The 14,026-nt window shown below is 37.5% G+C and overlaps 1 pseudogene; it reads left to right on the top strand.

Annotated features, from left to right (window-relative positions):
- Nucleotides 1–8,295: 8,295 nt before the first annotated feature.
- On the top strand, nt 8,296–13,647 carry LOC130736533 (probable NAD(P)H dehydrogenase (quinone) FQR1-like 2; annotated as a pseudogene).
- Nucleotides 13,648–14,026: the final 379 nt, after the last annotated feature.

Below are 14,026 nucleotides of genomic sequence, written 5' to 3' on the forward strand. Positions count from 1 at the left end.
TCGTAATGTCAGTAATGGGATAGGTGAAGTGATATGGATCTTCATCCCCTAAGATGGTCGGTTAGTAAAAGACCAACAGTCCTTGGTTGATCGGATGTGGAGATGGTACAATCGACCCGGGGGCGATCGATTATGTTTTCACTAGAACAATAGTCTTTTAGCTTTGGTCCACAAGGATTGTGGGGCGAGAGATACGAGTGATTGAAGTGGCATACAGAAGACGAACTTAAATATCCACCCAGAATAGTAGTTCTCTAGCTTTACTTCGTAAGGATTGTGGGGCAAGAGGTAGGAGTGATTGAAGTGGCAGTCGAAAGAGGACTTTTAATATCCACCCAGAACAATAGTCCCCGTAGCTCTGGTCCACAAGGGTTGTGGGCAAGAGGTATGTGATACGGGTTCCGCAAGTGTATGGATCGATCAAAGTAATTAATATAAAAGATTATCGAACCACATGGATTGTGTGCAGAACCAATTCACAAGTTGTTAAGATCATAAAAGTAAATGACAAAATATGATTATGGTTTGTGTTGAAACTTGGTAACAAGAACAGATTATAAATGAAAAACTTGATTATGATTAAAGCTAGCACTTTGGTTTTGCTTCATTAAATCAGGTTATGCTCAAGAAAACTAATTACGTATGAAACTTATGGAACTCATTGATGGTGATTTAGCCTAAATCCCAACTTGTTAATGTCTTACACAAGCAAAGCTTCCACGTTAATTTTAAAGGTCTAAAATAGCTAAACTGAAGATTAGAGTTCATATAATAAGGACAACACTGTCAAATCCTACCCTTATTTCTAACACGCAGACAATTCAATCAATCTAAACTAAGGTCCCTTAATCTAACCAAATTGTCGTTTGTGAAGAGAATAAGCAATAAACTTGTGTGCACTCATGATTGATTAAAGAGAGAATAGATTCATAGACAGAAAACCATGTTCATACATAACTTAGAAACTCAAAACCCGTAACTTAGAAAAGGACTAACATCCCAAGTGCTAAAAGGAAATTAGCCAAGCATGGTTAAATAAGACATAACCTAACCTGAAACAAGGCTCCAAAAAAGCTCTAAGAATAATACTCTAAGACTTTGTTCAAAAAAATCAAGATAAAAACGAAAGAAACTAAGTTTAGTATTTATTGTAAAAATGACTGACAAGCCACACATGAGCATGGCTCGGTGCATGCACATGCGTGGCCAAGACCCTTTAGATGCCATCTCCACTGCCCACTGTTCCTTGCCATGCATGAGCGTGGGTGCTTCTTCGGCAAGCCACTCGCCACTAACCATAGCCAAGCATGAGCATTGCTCAATGCACGCTAGTGCGTGGGGAGCTCCAGATTCAGCTCCTCTTCAACTTCTTTCGCTCAAGTTCTAGCCTTCAGTGCAATAAATGGTCTTCATTGGCTTTCATCCCCTTCATTGCAAGTTATGAAACCTTTCTTTCAACCTTAACCTTCATCAACTCTTGTATTTCTTCCTTCAAAAGATTCCAAGACACTCCATCATGAGCATTAATGACAGGCAGCACACTTAATGAACTCATCAAAACACATTTGTAACTTGTAAACATCCAATTATGCAATATAAAGTAAGAGTTCAAATCATAATCCAACGCATGAGAACTTTTCCATATTTTCCCTCATTTCCTCTAAAACACTAAACTGGGGACTAAAACCTAAACAAACAAAACTAAAAACTAAAAGTGAAATAAAAACACTAAAACGGACTAAATTGCAAAAACCATGTTGAAAGTGCAAAAAGACACAACTACGCGTAAAAACTCTAAATGAAACTCAAAAAAAAAAAAGATAAAAATACCTCATTAACCATGGTCATCAGTACGAGCGATGTGGACAACAAGTTTTATATGGTGAAGTTTGACAATGAAGTGGATTGAACTAGAGTGATGGAAGGAGAACCACGAATGATTTTTGATCATTATCTGGCTGTGTCAACTTGGTCTGCTGACTTTATGCCCTCCCCCTCCCCCCGAACTCAGGTGAATAAAACCCTAGCCTATGTTCCCTTTCCATGTTTAAATATGGTGTTCTATGATGTAAGCTTCCTCATGGGGCTAGCCTCCATGATAAGGACGCTTATTCGAGTTGATATGAATTCGTTACGCACAATAAGGGGATAGTTTGCAAGGGTCTGTGTAGAACTAGATCTCACCAAGCTTGTGGTGGGGAAGGTGGATATTGAAGGATTCTTGCACAATGTTAAGTATGAAGGTCTGAATATTATATGCACAAAGTGTGGCTGTTATGGCCACAAAACAGGACAGTGTGGGAAAAAGGAGGTAGCAGAGGTGGCTATGATGGTGTGAAGCCTCACTCCGGTTGTAACAAGCACTACAGCGTCGCTGCCGCACCATGAACAAGTCCTCACAAATGATGTTTACATGGGTTAGCACAATTCCGTAATTGGTGTTGTGACTCCTGTAACCGCTACTAAGAACATTAAGGGAGAAGGGGAATCCACGAAAATTAAGGAGTTTGATTTGGAAACTCTTGATATGTATGGGGACTTATTGATTGTACAAAGTTAAAAAAACCTCCCTAGAATCTCGCAGAAGATAAAGTAGTCACCAAATTTAAATAAGCTTGGGGATAGGAAAAACAAATTTGCTGATGTGCTAACGAAAGGCATAATTGTCTCGATGAAGCTACCTCAAGTTGTGGTTCCAAAAGTCTTTGAGAATAGTGATAAAAAGATGGGCCAACCTTCAAGTTTTAGGATGGGCCACTGCATGGCATGGATCGCAAGAAAAGGCCCAGGAATGGGGCTCTATTCATCCATGAGTAGGAGGAAAGGATAAGAAAATGGGTCAACTTTTTCCACCAATAAACTTGATATAGTCAACGCAGCACAACAAATTGGGAAGGAAAATAAGCCCGAGACCATTATTCAGCAAACCAACGATGATACAAGGAGAATTGCGTGGAATGTGAAGCATCTTGAAGGTAAACATTACATTTTGGAGGATAAGGATTCACACTTCGCTGAGAAGGGTGGTGGTCATGAAAGTAGAACGAGTGTCCCCTAGGGGAGGGGAGAAGACCCGACGTAATTTTTATCCATATGGCCTTGCCCTTACTCAAAATTCTGTTTTATGGATTTTACAAACACCAAAATTTTGTGTTTGAATGTACGTGGGGAAGTTAATGTCTAGGGAAGGAGGGTTGTGACTAGGCTTTGAAAGTTATGAAATCGTAGAGGCTTCTGGTCTTTTAGGTGGCAGTTAGGTTTTGGGTGCCCGTGATCGTCAGTTTGTTATCTCTATCATGGATGAGCACAATTAGGTTGTTATTGAGATGCAAATAAACAACACAAGAAAGGGGGGTTTGAATTGTGTTCTAGAAAATTGCTTTTTAAAACTTTGGTTTGTGAAAAGAATATTAGTTCTTAAGAAAACGTTTAGTGTAACTTTTCATAAACCGTTTAGTGCAACAGAAATGTAAGCAAGTAAGGCAGAACGATCAGCACACAGAGATTTATACTGGTTCACCCTAAATGATTGGGCTACGTTCAGTACTTGGCCACCACCAATATTTTAACTAGCAAGTATCAAGGACTTCTCCAATAGAAGTATTCTCAAGGACTTCACCTACTAGTATTATCACAGACTTCTCCAAGTATTCTACATGACTCCTCCTACAAGTATTGTTCAGGACTTCTCCCACAATCTTTAAAAAGATTATATCACTCTACAGGGTTTCTCTTCGTTCAAGAGTAATGGTAGAGAATTTATGGCACTGGAATTCTAAGTGTTTGGGTTCAGATTTGACTTGGATTCACTTAGGAGTTCTGAATCTAAGAGAGAAATGAATAAAAAGATTTGGCTCTTTTAAGGTACAAGGTTCTCTCTTTCACTTGCAGAAATAAAAGCTTTGGTTTAACTCTTAGGAAATTTATGCTTGAGCTTTGAATGCTTTGAAGAAGATTGGAATGTATACTTGAGTTTTTGTCTTTCAGAAGTTAATTCTCTTAGTCTTCAATCTTCAAGTGTGCCTTATATACTCGCTTGCTAGTGTTGTAGCCGTTGTGAGACATAATCCAACCGTTGCTCTAGCCGTTGTGTAATAAGATCAAATTGTTGATTCAAATGGCTTCGGTTGGTAGCTTCATTAAATGCAAGCTATGAGGCAAGTCTATCCTTTAGCCGGAAATGTGATGTTTGTCAGCTAGTAGGTGGCAATAGACTTGGGCTACTTTTCAGACATGGGACAATTGGGAAATATGATGTTGAGAGCTCGTCCTTTTCCCTAGTTGGTCAGCGTGCCTTTAGCTAAAGTAAACTAGTCTTCACGTGATCAGATTTGAATGTAAGTCAATTGGTTTCCGTCTGATTTGAATGTAGGGCAATTGGTTGCCTTCTTATTTGAATGTAGGGCAATTGGTTGCAATCTGACTTTAACTTTGGTGCTCAAAATTTGTCTTCAATAATTCTGATTGATGACGTGACATTGGACGGTCAGAGATTTGAGTCTTGACTTGAATGAGTTTGCTTGCCAAACAGTCTTGTGATTTCTGAAGTTTCTCTTTTTGTGATTATTGAACGTTGAAGCATATAACATGAATTGAGTTTCTCTTGAAATTCAAGTGTTATAATCAGTTTAATTTTCAATAGGAATATTTCTATAAAAATTGTTATGATCAAAATAAGATTTTAAAAACGTTATGATGTGTTTGAACTTAACCGTTATAATTCAGATTGTAAGCATTGAAACTACTTGGGTTTGTAGTGCTATATATTAAAATCTATGTCCAACATGAAGGGATGTGCTTTGGGATCATCTTGTTCATCTATGGTTTAGTACTTTTTCCTTGGTTGTTGCTAAGAGACTTCAATGAAATTTGTTGTTTCTGAAGTGAAAGGAGGGAGCTTTTGTATGCAGCAAGCCTGACATTTTCTTTCTATGATGGAGACTTGTAACATGGTGGATCTAGGAGCCTTTGATATCAAATTTACATGGTTCCGGAAACCTGCAACGAGATGCTTTATCTCTAAGCGTCTTGATAGAGGTTTGGGTGATGTTTGTTGGCATCATACTTTTCTAGACGCAGTTGTGGAGAACTTTCCTAGAGTGCATTTTGATCATTGCCCTCTTCTTCTATTGTGATGAGCAAAAGGAATAGACATTTATGTTTCCTTGCATCTTGTGCGTCACATCCGGAGTTTGATGTTGTGGTAAAGAAGGGTAGGGATAAGTAGAATGATGTTTTACTTGCGAGATTGGATCACGCTAGATGAGAGATTTTGAAGTTTAATAAAATGGTTATTTGTAGCATTTTCCATAGGAAACATGTTTGTGAGAATCTCCTTCGGGGTGTCTAGAGAGCTCTAAAGTAGCCTAATCAAGTTGGAGAATGACCTTTAGAACGAGTATGGACAAATTCTGCATCAAGAGAAGTTGTTATGGTTCCAGAAGTCTAGGGAGCAATTGGTTTGTTTTGGAGATTGCAATACTAGCTTTTCCCATGCTCAAACAGTGATCCGTAGGACAAAATGAAGAAGACTGTGTCGGAGATAACAACGACAGAGCTTACAACTACTAATAGTGTTGTTTGGGTTCCCCATGAGATATGACGCCATGACGATGCAAATAAATTCTTTCTTTGACTACACCAGGCAGAAGTGGAAGGAGTAAAAGCTTGTGGAGAAACCTGCAAATAAATTATTTCTTCGACGACACCCAAGACGATGATTTAAAACCACAGCGTAAAGATCTTTTCGAAGGTGGGACGGGGAAAGGTATAAATTTTAACATTAGCTCTATGATATATTGAAAGAAAGGTGAGTTAGTAGTATGACTAGAACCAACACCTTCTCGTGTGAAAGGGAGGGGATAGAGATCGTGTAAGACCCCGCTCAAAGCCTACTATTTAATTAATAATATTAAATATTATTCTTGGAATTATTTGTGTTATATATGTGATATAATGCCTTCATAAAAGGTGATTTATTATTAGAGGAAATATTAGGTCTTAGTAATGTCTGGACGTCGATGTACGCGACATTACAAGCGTTTTGACTGTAATATTGCTAGGGTTCTGCGACAACGACTTTTAGGTCAAAATCGGCCCGACAAAGGCGATAAGTTGGCGAAATGAGTCGGCGAGGGCAATTTCGTGGGCCACACCTTATGGGGAGGTGCTGAGCATGACTCTAAAAATATTCCATGAGGGAATATTCCTCTCTTCTATTTTTGAGGGTTTTATATTTAAATAAATGTATTTAATTATTTTAAAACCTATGGTTTATTAAATAAATAATTTTAAAAATATTTTTGGAGCCTTAATGAAGCCTTGGTCGAATTTTTGGAGATGTAAAAGATGAAGAGGTTTTGAAATTCAAATTTGAGGTTTTATGGTGCATTAAGAGGGAAAACATGGTGGTTAATGCACTTAATCACATGTCCTTGACTTGGTCTTGTGTTAAATGAGATTTTTGAGAGAAAATCTGAAGAGAAGAAGGGAATGGGCGGCCAAGAAGAGTGTGGGAGTGAAGGGAGATATTTTCATGGTTTTAAGGTGATTTATGGTGTTAAAGGAGAAGGAGCAAATCAAGGAATGGAGGCTTTCATGGAGGGACTTGTCTTTGAATGTCTTGATTTTAAAAGGACCATTTTCAAAGTAAAGATTCCTTCATTTAAAGTTAGCAAGGACTTGTCTTTGAATGCTTAAAAGTTGTGGTTTTAATTCCAATTAAATGGAGGATTAAAACATGATGTAAAGAGAGTTTTGGGCTAGAAAATAATTTGCAAAACTAACCCTTGTTAACAAGCTTTGGCCGAAAATTCAAAGGACTTTTGGAGGGAAATTTTCATTCATTCCTCTCTTGAATGCCTTGTCCCCTCCTCAGTAGTATAAATAGACCCTCTCCCCCTCTCATTTCTTCACACCAACTCACCAAGCTCCTCCCTATTGTAGCCGTGAGTTCTCTCTCCGTCTCTTGTCCTTCTTTTCATTTTCTTGTTCTTAGGTAGTTTAGTTTCTATACCTTGAACAAGGTCATTCTCAATATGCTATGTGGTTGCAGCTTCGGCTGATCTGCCAAATCTAGAAGAGAATGATTTTAATCAAGTTGCTTAGAGATGTTAGTGAAAGTGGGGGTTTTTCTTAAAAAAAATCATGATGTTCTTATAGTGTTCTTATGATCTTCAAACAAAAGATTTTAGATAGGATTTTTTGATCTTATGAAAGAGAAAGTTTTGGTTTTTCAAGGTTTTTAAGAAGATATTTTCGAAAATATGGGGAAGGGATATCCTATCGCTAACGATTGACTAATTCGTAACGTTACTCTGTCCGTTCATTGGTAGGACCTTTTTAAGTGTAGACCTAGCTTCAAGGAGCAACCCGAGACTTTTAGGAAAGCGTACCTTCGAGGTAAGGGCACTTCGGCTACGACCTAGTATTATTGATTGTGATTGTATCATTGTGAAATGTTAAGGACCTTATGCTAGATGAATATGCTAGTAAAGGCACTTTGGCCTCTGCCTAGAGATATTGTGATTGTAATTGTTAGATAACATGACACTAGGGTTATCGATGTTATGTGTGCTTGAAATGCTATGTGATAATTGTTGCAATAAATGTTAGCTACTATGATTATGAGCATGCCTATGGACTAGGATGTTAGCTACATTTATTGATATGCATGCAAGTTATTATGTTATGAGATTTTGTTCATATGAGATGAACGTGAAAGGCTTAGGGCCTAGTGACGATGACTGACTCGCATGACATGAATTTGTGGGCCAAGTGACCTGGATTGGGCTTGGTTGGCCACGGCTGGTGATCTGGATTGGGCTAGTCGGTGGTGTTGTTCATGGGATGGACCTGAACAAAGGATGAACATGATACGACTGTGCGTTGGAGAGGTCCAACCCCAATCATCAAGCTGTTGGGCAGCGGTGCGTCGGAGAGGTCCAACCCCGATCGTGGAGTCATGTTCGTCCTGCCTTTCCATGAGGGATCAGCTTATGGATATCCGAAGCATCAACATGCATGTGCAAGAGCATTGACTAACAATAACTTAGAGCTATGAGATAGTTCCCCATACTTGTGAAACTTAGAACTTAATATAGTTCCCCTACTTGTGAATATTAGCTTAGGGAAGAACTTGTAATTGATGGGGTAGTATACCCTACCTATGATATGTGTGTGTTAGAAGTTGACCCTTGCTTGTTTGTTGTTTGTTGTTTGGGGCGCTTAACGCCTAGACAACAAACATGCGTGTGATCAGTCGAGATGCGGCCCTATACTTGCTTGATGTGGACGATGACAAGGCTCGAGACATCAACCGTGCGATTGATGGTTCAACTATGGGATTGGCGGGAGCAGAGGATGCGAGACGATGTGATGCGAGCATTGGAGGAGGCCTTGGAGGGCACGCAGCCTATGAGTCGGGTATTGAATGTGATAATTGAGTATGTACTTGGGGGTGAGCCGAGTTTGCTTATAGGTTCGAACCTAACCTAGAGACCTTCTTGTTGTGTTGGCTCGGGGGCGGTCGAACACTAGTTTAATCATTATGTTTTAATTTGAAAGAATCATTGTACGCTTCCAAAGCTTTTTATTAATAAGATGAATTACTCAGTCTATTTACTCATGTTACTACTTCTTTATTGTTAAGCTTTGTTTTGAAAATGTTTTAATATTCGACAAAAATTCACCCACCTTTTTGGAAAATGTCACTAAAGTGAACCTCAAGATTTATGGATGTTACAGATCGAGTCATCGTCATTTTCTGATGTGGGCGGAGCAAATCTGAATATCTTCATAGTGTTTTATTCAATGTACAAACACGTAGAATGCCTATAAAAGAGTTTGAAGAAGGGTGTGGACATTGGGGAGAGTATGGAACGTGTTTTGTACATGATTCTAGAAATATTGTTGGATGAGATGTTGAGCCAAATGAAGGCGTTGGTCAAAGAAAAGACTTTTCTGAAGATTACAACATCCGAGCTTTCGACCACTTAGAGTGTTGTTTGGGTTCCCAAAAGATATGACGCCAGACAAATAAATTCTTTCTTTGACTCCACTAAACAATTGTGGAAGGAGCAAAAGCTTGTAGGGAAACTTGTTGGCTTCTTTGTCAGCAAGGGCACCCAAGATAATGATTAGTAACCACCGCGAAAAGATCTTTTCGGATTTGTCATAAGGAAGGATTTAAAGTTTAAAATTAGCTTTATGATATTTCATAAGAAATTTGAGATAGTAGCATGACTAGCCCTAATTCATTCACATGTGCAAGGGAATGGATATAGCGTCATCGTCGTTTTCTACGCTGGGCAGCGCAAAGCTGAAGATCTTCATTGTGTTTTTTTTTTCGATGTACGGACACATGACGAAGAGCTTGAAGAAGAGCTTGGACATTCTGAAGGTGTGGATGGAGATTTTTATAGGGTTCTGGAGATATTGTTGGATGAGGTGCTGAGCTAGATAAAGACCATGGCCAAAGAAAAGATTGTGCCAGAGGTAATAGCGGCATAGTTTACGACCACCAGCAATTTTTCTGGGTTTCATACCAGATATGACAACATTTGAGAAATAGAATTTGTTTTCGATCTCAACAAAATGTAATGCAAATCAGTACAAAATCAAAAGCAATTGATGCGCATATATGGGACATAGTTAAAATATGGCAACAAAAAGCTTTCATATTAATAGTATCATTCTTGCTTTGGATGCAGAAAATAACAATTGACATTGTTGTGTTAAGTCATGGGGGAGGTTGAGGCGAATGCCTTTGCAACATTCTTAGCTGCAAAGGAAGTGGTCTCTACGTCTTTGGGCGGTCTCGGCGGCCTTTGGGGCGGTCTCTACAGAAGAAGAAGTTGTGATCGACACTGTAAGACCCGAAATTAAATAGATTGGTTATTTATTTAATTTCCATTAAATTATAGTAAAGAGTATTATTTTATTAATCATTTGTGATTGAATATTATTCGCGCCACGATGACGGGAAATACCATAAGGAGTATTTTCCTTATTTTTTATTTAACTGTGTGCTTACATTTTACTATTTTTATACTATTTTCCTGACTCGAATTTAATCGCGATTCATGGAAATTAATCAAGAAATAATCAATTTCTATTTTTATTTTATAGATTTTTATATAAAAATAAGAATAAAATTATAATTATTTTTGTCTTTACTATTTAATTTTAATTTTAGGAGTTTACCTTTGTAAGTTATCTCACTTTCACTAGTTATTTCTTTCTTTAATGAAGAGATGACCTGCACTAACAGGTCACCTTTCTTAGTTACTTGTGATTGCCTACAAAAGAATATTCTTTATTCTTTTTCTTCGGCACTGCCATCTTCTCCGACCAACCTTCGCCGGAAAACTCATTGAACTCAGAATTAGGAAGCTCTTCCCCTATTCTTTTCGAATTGATGACCAATTTTTGGTAAGGGACTATCTTTTCTTCCAATTTATGGTTTTCCCCTTTCAAAACCCTAATTTTTCTCTTATTCACTTCCTAATCTCTATACTCTGGGTTATGTGCTTTTTTTGCCCAGCTTTGATGATCACTAGATGGGACGAAAACCGCGAGTAGAGAAGAGCAGAGAAGTTTTGATTGGGTAATGCCAAGTACAGTTTTCCCGCTGGTTTCATGTCATTCCGATTTCTGTAGCTCGAGTTATACGCTTTTTAGTGAGCATGGGTTAAGTTGTCTCGTTTTCACGAACTGCTATTAGTGGTTTATTTTTCCTGAATTTTGTACTTCGAATTTCGACTTGAAAATCTACCGGAATTTACAAAACATGTAAAAAAAAATCCATAGTAAAATATTAGATTTTTCTGAGTGTATTAAACGTATTTAAAAATTCGCCAAAGTTGTTGTACAGTTTATGACCGTTTGACAAAATTGGTCATTTTGAGTGAAAAGGTTGTTTTTGGGAAAAGATGATATTTTAATTATTTGGAGTAGGAAAATCTCTTTTGAACCTTACTTACATGCATTGTTTGTTCGTTTGCAAAAATGGAGAACGTTTAAGCTTTGTGCACATGTATTCGTTAAAAGCGATTGCGAAAGGTTTTGAAACTCTAGCAAGTTTTTGGAGCATTATGGAATAAGTGTTATGATTTTTAACTCTTGAGTTGAGGAGTTTATGGCTTTTAGTATAATACTCGATTTTAGAAGGTTGAGTTTTGGATCTTTAGAAGTTCGAGGACTTTGAAACAATTAAGTGATTAATCGGGGTTTAGAGCCTATTCCTTAGAGATTAAGCACTCATTCGTAAACTGGGGTTGTTTTGGAACTGAAATAGAGTTTCAAGAAGGACTTGTGTCAACGTGTATATGGCGAGTTTAAGTTCTAGAGAAATGATTTGACCGTTTTAAAGGAGATTAGAGTCGATTGATTTACTTAGGATCCGATAAGCTACCACATGTTTAGAGGAGCAATGTGATATAGATTTGTTACTTATGAGGTTGAATCATTGGTCAATGAGTTAAGCTATTTATAAAGTATATGGATATGTACATGATTATTAGATGTGTTTGTTTTGGAGTTTTTACTATGGTTTATGGATTCCGTGATAAGAGTTAGTGAATGTGATCTATGAGACGTAAGATTTGTGGTATTATGTTTGGGTAGTTGTACCACTTGATTGAAGGTACACGAGACTCGATATTAAGTTTCGCTTGTGATTGAGGATAAGTGTATAAGAATGAATAATGATATAATGGTTGACTTAAGGATTCGATTGTGAGAGGGACGTGAGGCATTAAATTGTTGTAAGTGATTTGATAAGTAAGGCTTGAGGATAAAGAGGTTACTTGAGGGTGATGATAGGAAAATGCTATTGCGAGATGCTGTGTTAATTGCTTTAGTAAAAAGCTTTGTGTGTGTGTTATTGTGAAAAACATCAATGAGTATCCTAATAAGGACTGAGAACTGTAAGGAAAACGAGAGGAGTAAGTGTTTTTTATTTTCACATTCTATTTTGACAAAGATATGTATATTTGGTTTTAAAGTTGATTTACCAAGTCAAAAGCTTTGTGAAGCATTGAGTACTGTCATTGTTTTGTTGTCATTATGACGACTTGTCTTAAGTTCTGAGATTGATCCTAATGGTTTATAGCCATTACGAGGTTTGGGTTTAACATGAGTTCAATTCGAGTCAATTGTCTGAAGTCATAGCTTAGACTTTGAGTTAGTGAGTAGCTCAATTAGTGATTTTGTTAGGGATTGTCCGTCACCGGGTAGGGTGACGTTATCCGGATTTGTGTCAGCATACATTGCACTGGCACACCATGCATCTAACTCAACTTGATATTGTGATGATGATTACTTGTTACTTGTGATATGAGAACCTGCTGTGTATCCCTTTAAGATATACCATGCAAACATATATATACCCCTCATACATTACCCATTGTTTGCATTATACATTATTCTGTGAGTTGACCTTCGCAAGATGATTTTATGATTTTGTATTTGAGAATTTGGGTAATTCTGGTGCATTGATTTCATGTGGTTATCAAGTGTGGAAATCATAGGGAGTATATTGGATCTATGGAGTCATTGCATAATGGATTCCTTGTTGAATCTAAGTTTAATGGTTATGTCTTGTTTGTTGTTCCTTGGTCAAGGCTAGATGTAAATTCATTTACAGTTGAGAGTATGCATTACATGTTTTAGAACTGCTTTGAAAAGAAAAAAAATACCCGCATTTATAATTCATTTTTGGAAATCATTGCATATTTACTTTAACAGGTTACTAATTGTGACCCCTGAAAGTCGGGGTGTTACAGTACCCCTCTCGCTTTTGCAGCAAGCCTAATGACCTTGATCAACGACTCCTTTGATGCATCCTTGGTCTCGGAGACATAATCATCATTCTCTTCCAATTTGGAGTGGTAAGTGGAGTACGTGACAGCAATTATGATCAACAGCTTGATGGAAACCCTGACTAGCAACTTTCTTAGCTCTGTTGTTCTGTCATTAAGATATTTTGAGTTGAAACTCATTAGATAGACTGTACAAAAAGGCAAGCCATATTTGCCAAAATCCCATGCGCCCACTTCTTCAAACATAAACTTCTGAAGCGTAAATTTTTTTGACAATGATTGATGAAAAGCCATAACACAACCTACACAAATCAATGAAGGCTTAAACATAAGTGTGGTGAGGAGAAGCGTCTCCTAATAAATAAATATGATGATCATTACATATTCTTTTCTAATATTCAGTAAAAATATCTTATGTATTTTCTTGATGGAAATTAGAAAAGTCTCTTAGATAATAATGCTGGAAAAGTATTATGGAATACTTAGTGTTGTACTTTTCTAATGCAGATGGACAACAATCACTCAACTGACACACCATGGGATGTTATTTGTTCCTATTGGATATGCATTTGGACCTGAAATGTTCAAGATGGACTCCATTAGAGGGGATTTTCCATATGGCGGAGGAGTGTATGCTAGTGATAGCACACGATATCCAACTAAAATAGAGTTGACACTTGCAAAGCATCAGGGAAAGTATATGGGAACAATATTCAAGCAATTCGCAGGCAAGTCATGATGATTTTTTCTTGATTTCATTCAATTCTTTGTGGTAGGGGATCTGTATAGGGTTCTAGGGATATGGTTGGATGAGGTGTTGAGCTAGATAATGACACTGACCAAAGAAATGATTGTGCCAAAGATAACGACCACCGACAATGTTGTTGGGTTTCCTACGAGTTATAATGTCATGACGGTGCAAATAAAGTCTTTCTTTAACTCAACTAAGCAGTTGTGGAAGAAGCAAAAGCTTGTAGGGAATGATATAAATCTAGAATTAGCTTTGTGATATTTTAAAAGAAAGATGAGATAGTAGCAGGACTAGCACCTATTCCTTCTCGTGTGTAGGGAGGGAATAAATATCGTGTTGTTGTCGTTTTCTGCAGTGGGCGACGCAAAGGTGAGGATCTTCATCATGTTTTATTCAATGAAGAGCTTGAAGGACATTGTGGAAGGTTTGTAATGGGTTTTGTACAAAATTTCTG

The sequence above is a fragment of the Lotus japonicus genome, chromosome 2, assembly GCF_012489685.1.
Source record: "Lotus japonicus ecotype B-129 chromosome 2, LjGifu_v1.2".
In the NCBI taxonomy this organism is placed as follows: Eukaryota; Viridiplantae; Streptophyta; class Magnoliopsida; order Fabales; family Fabaceae; genus Lotus; species Lotus japonicus.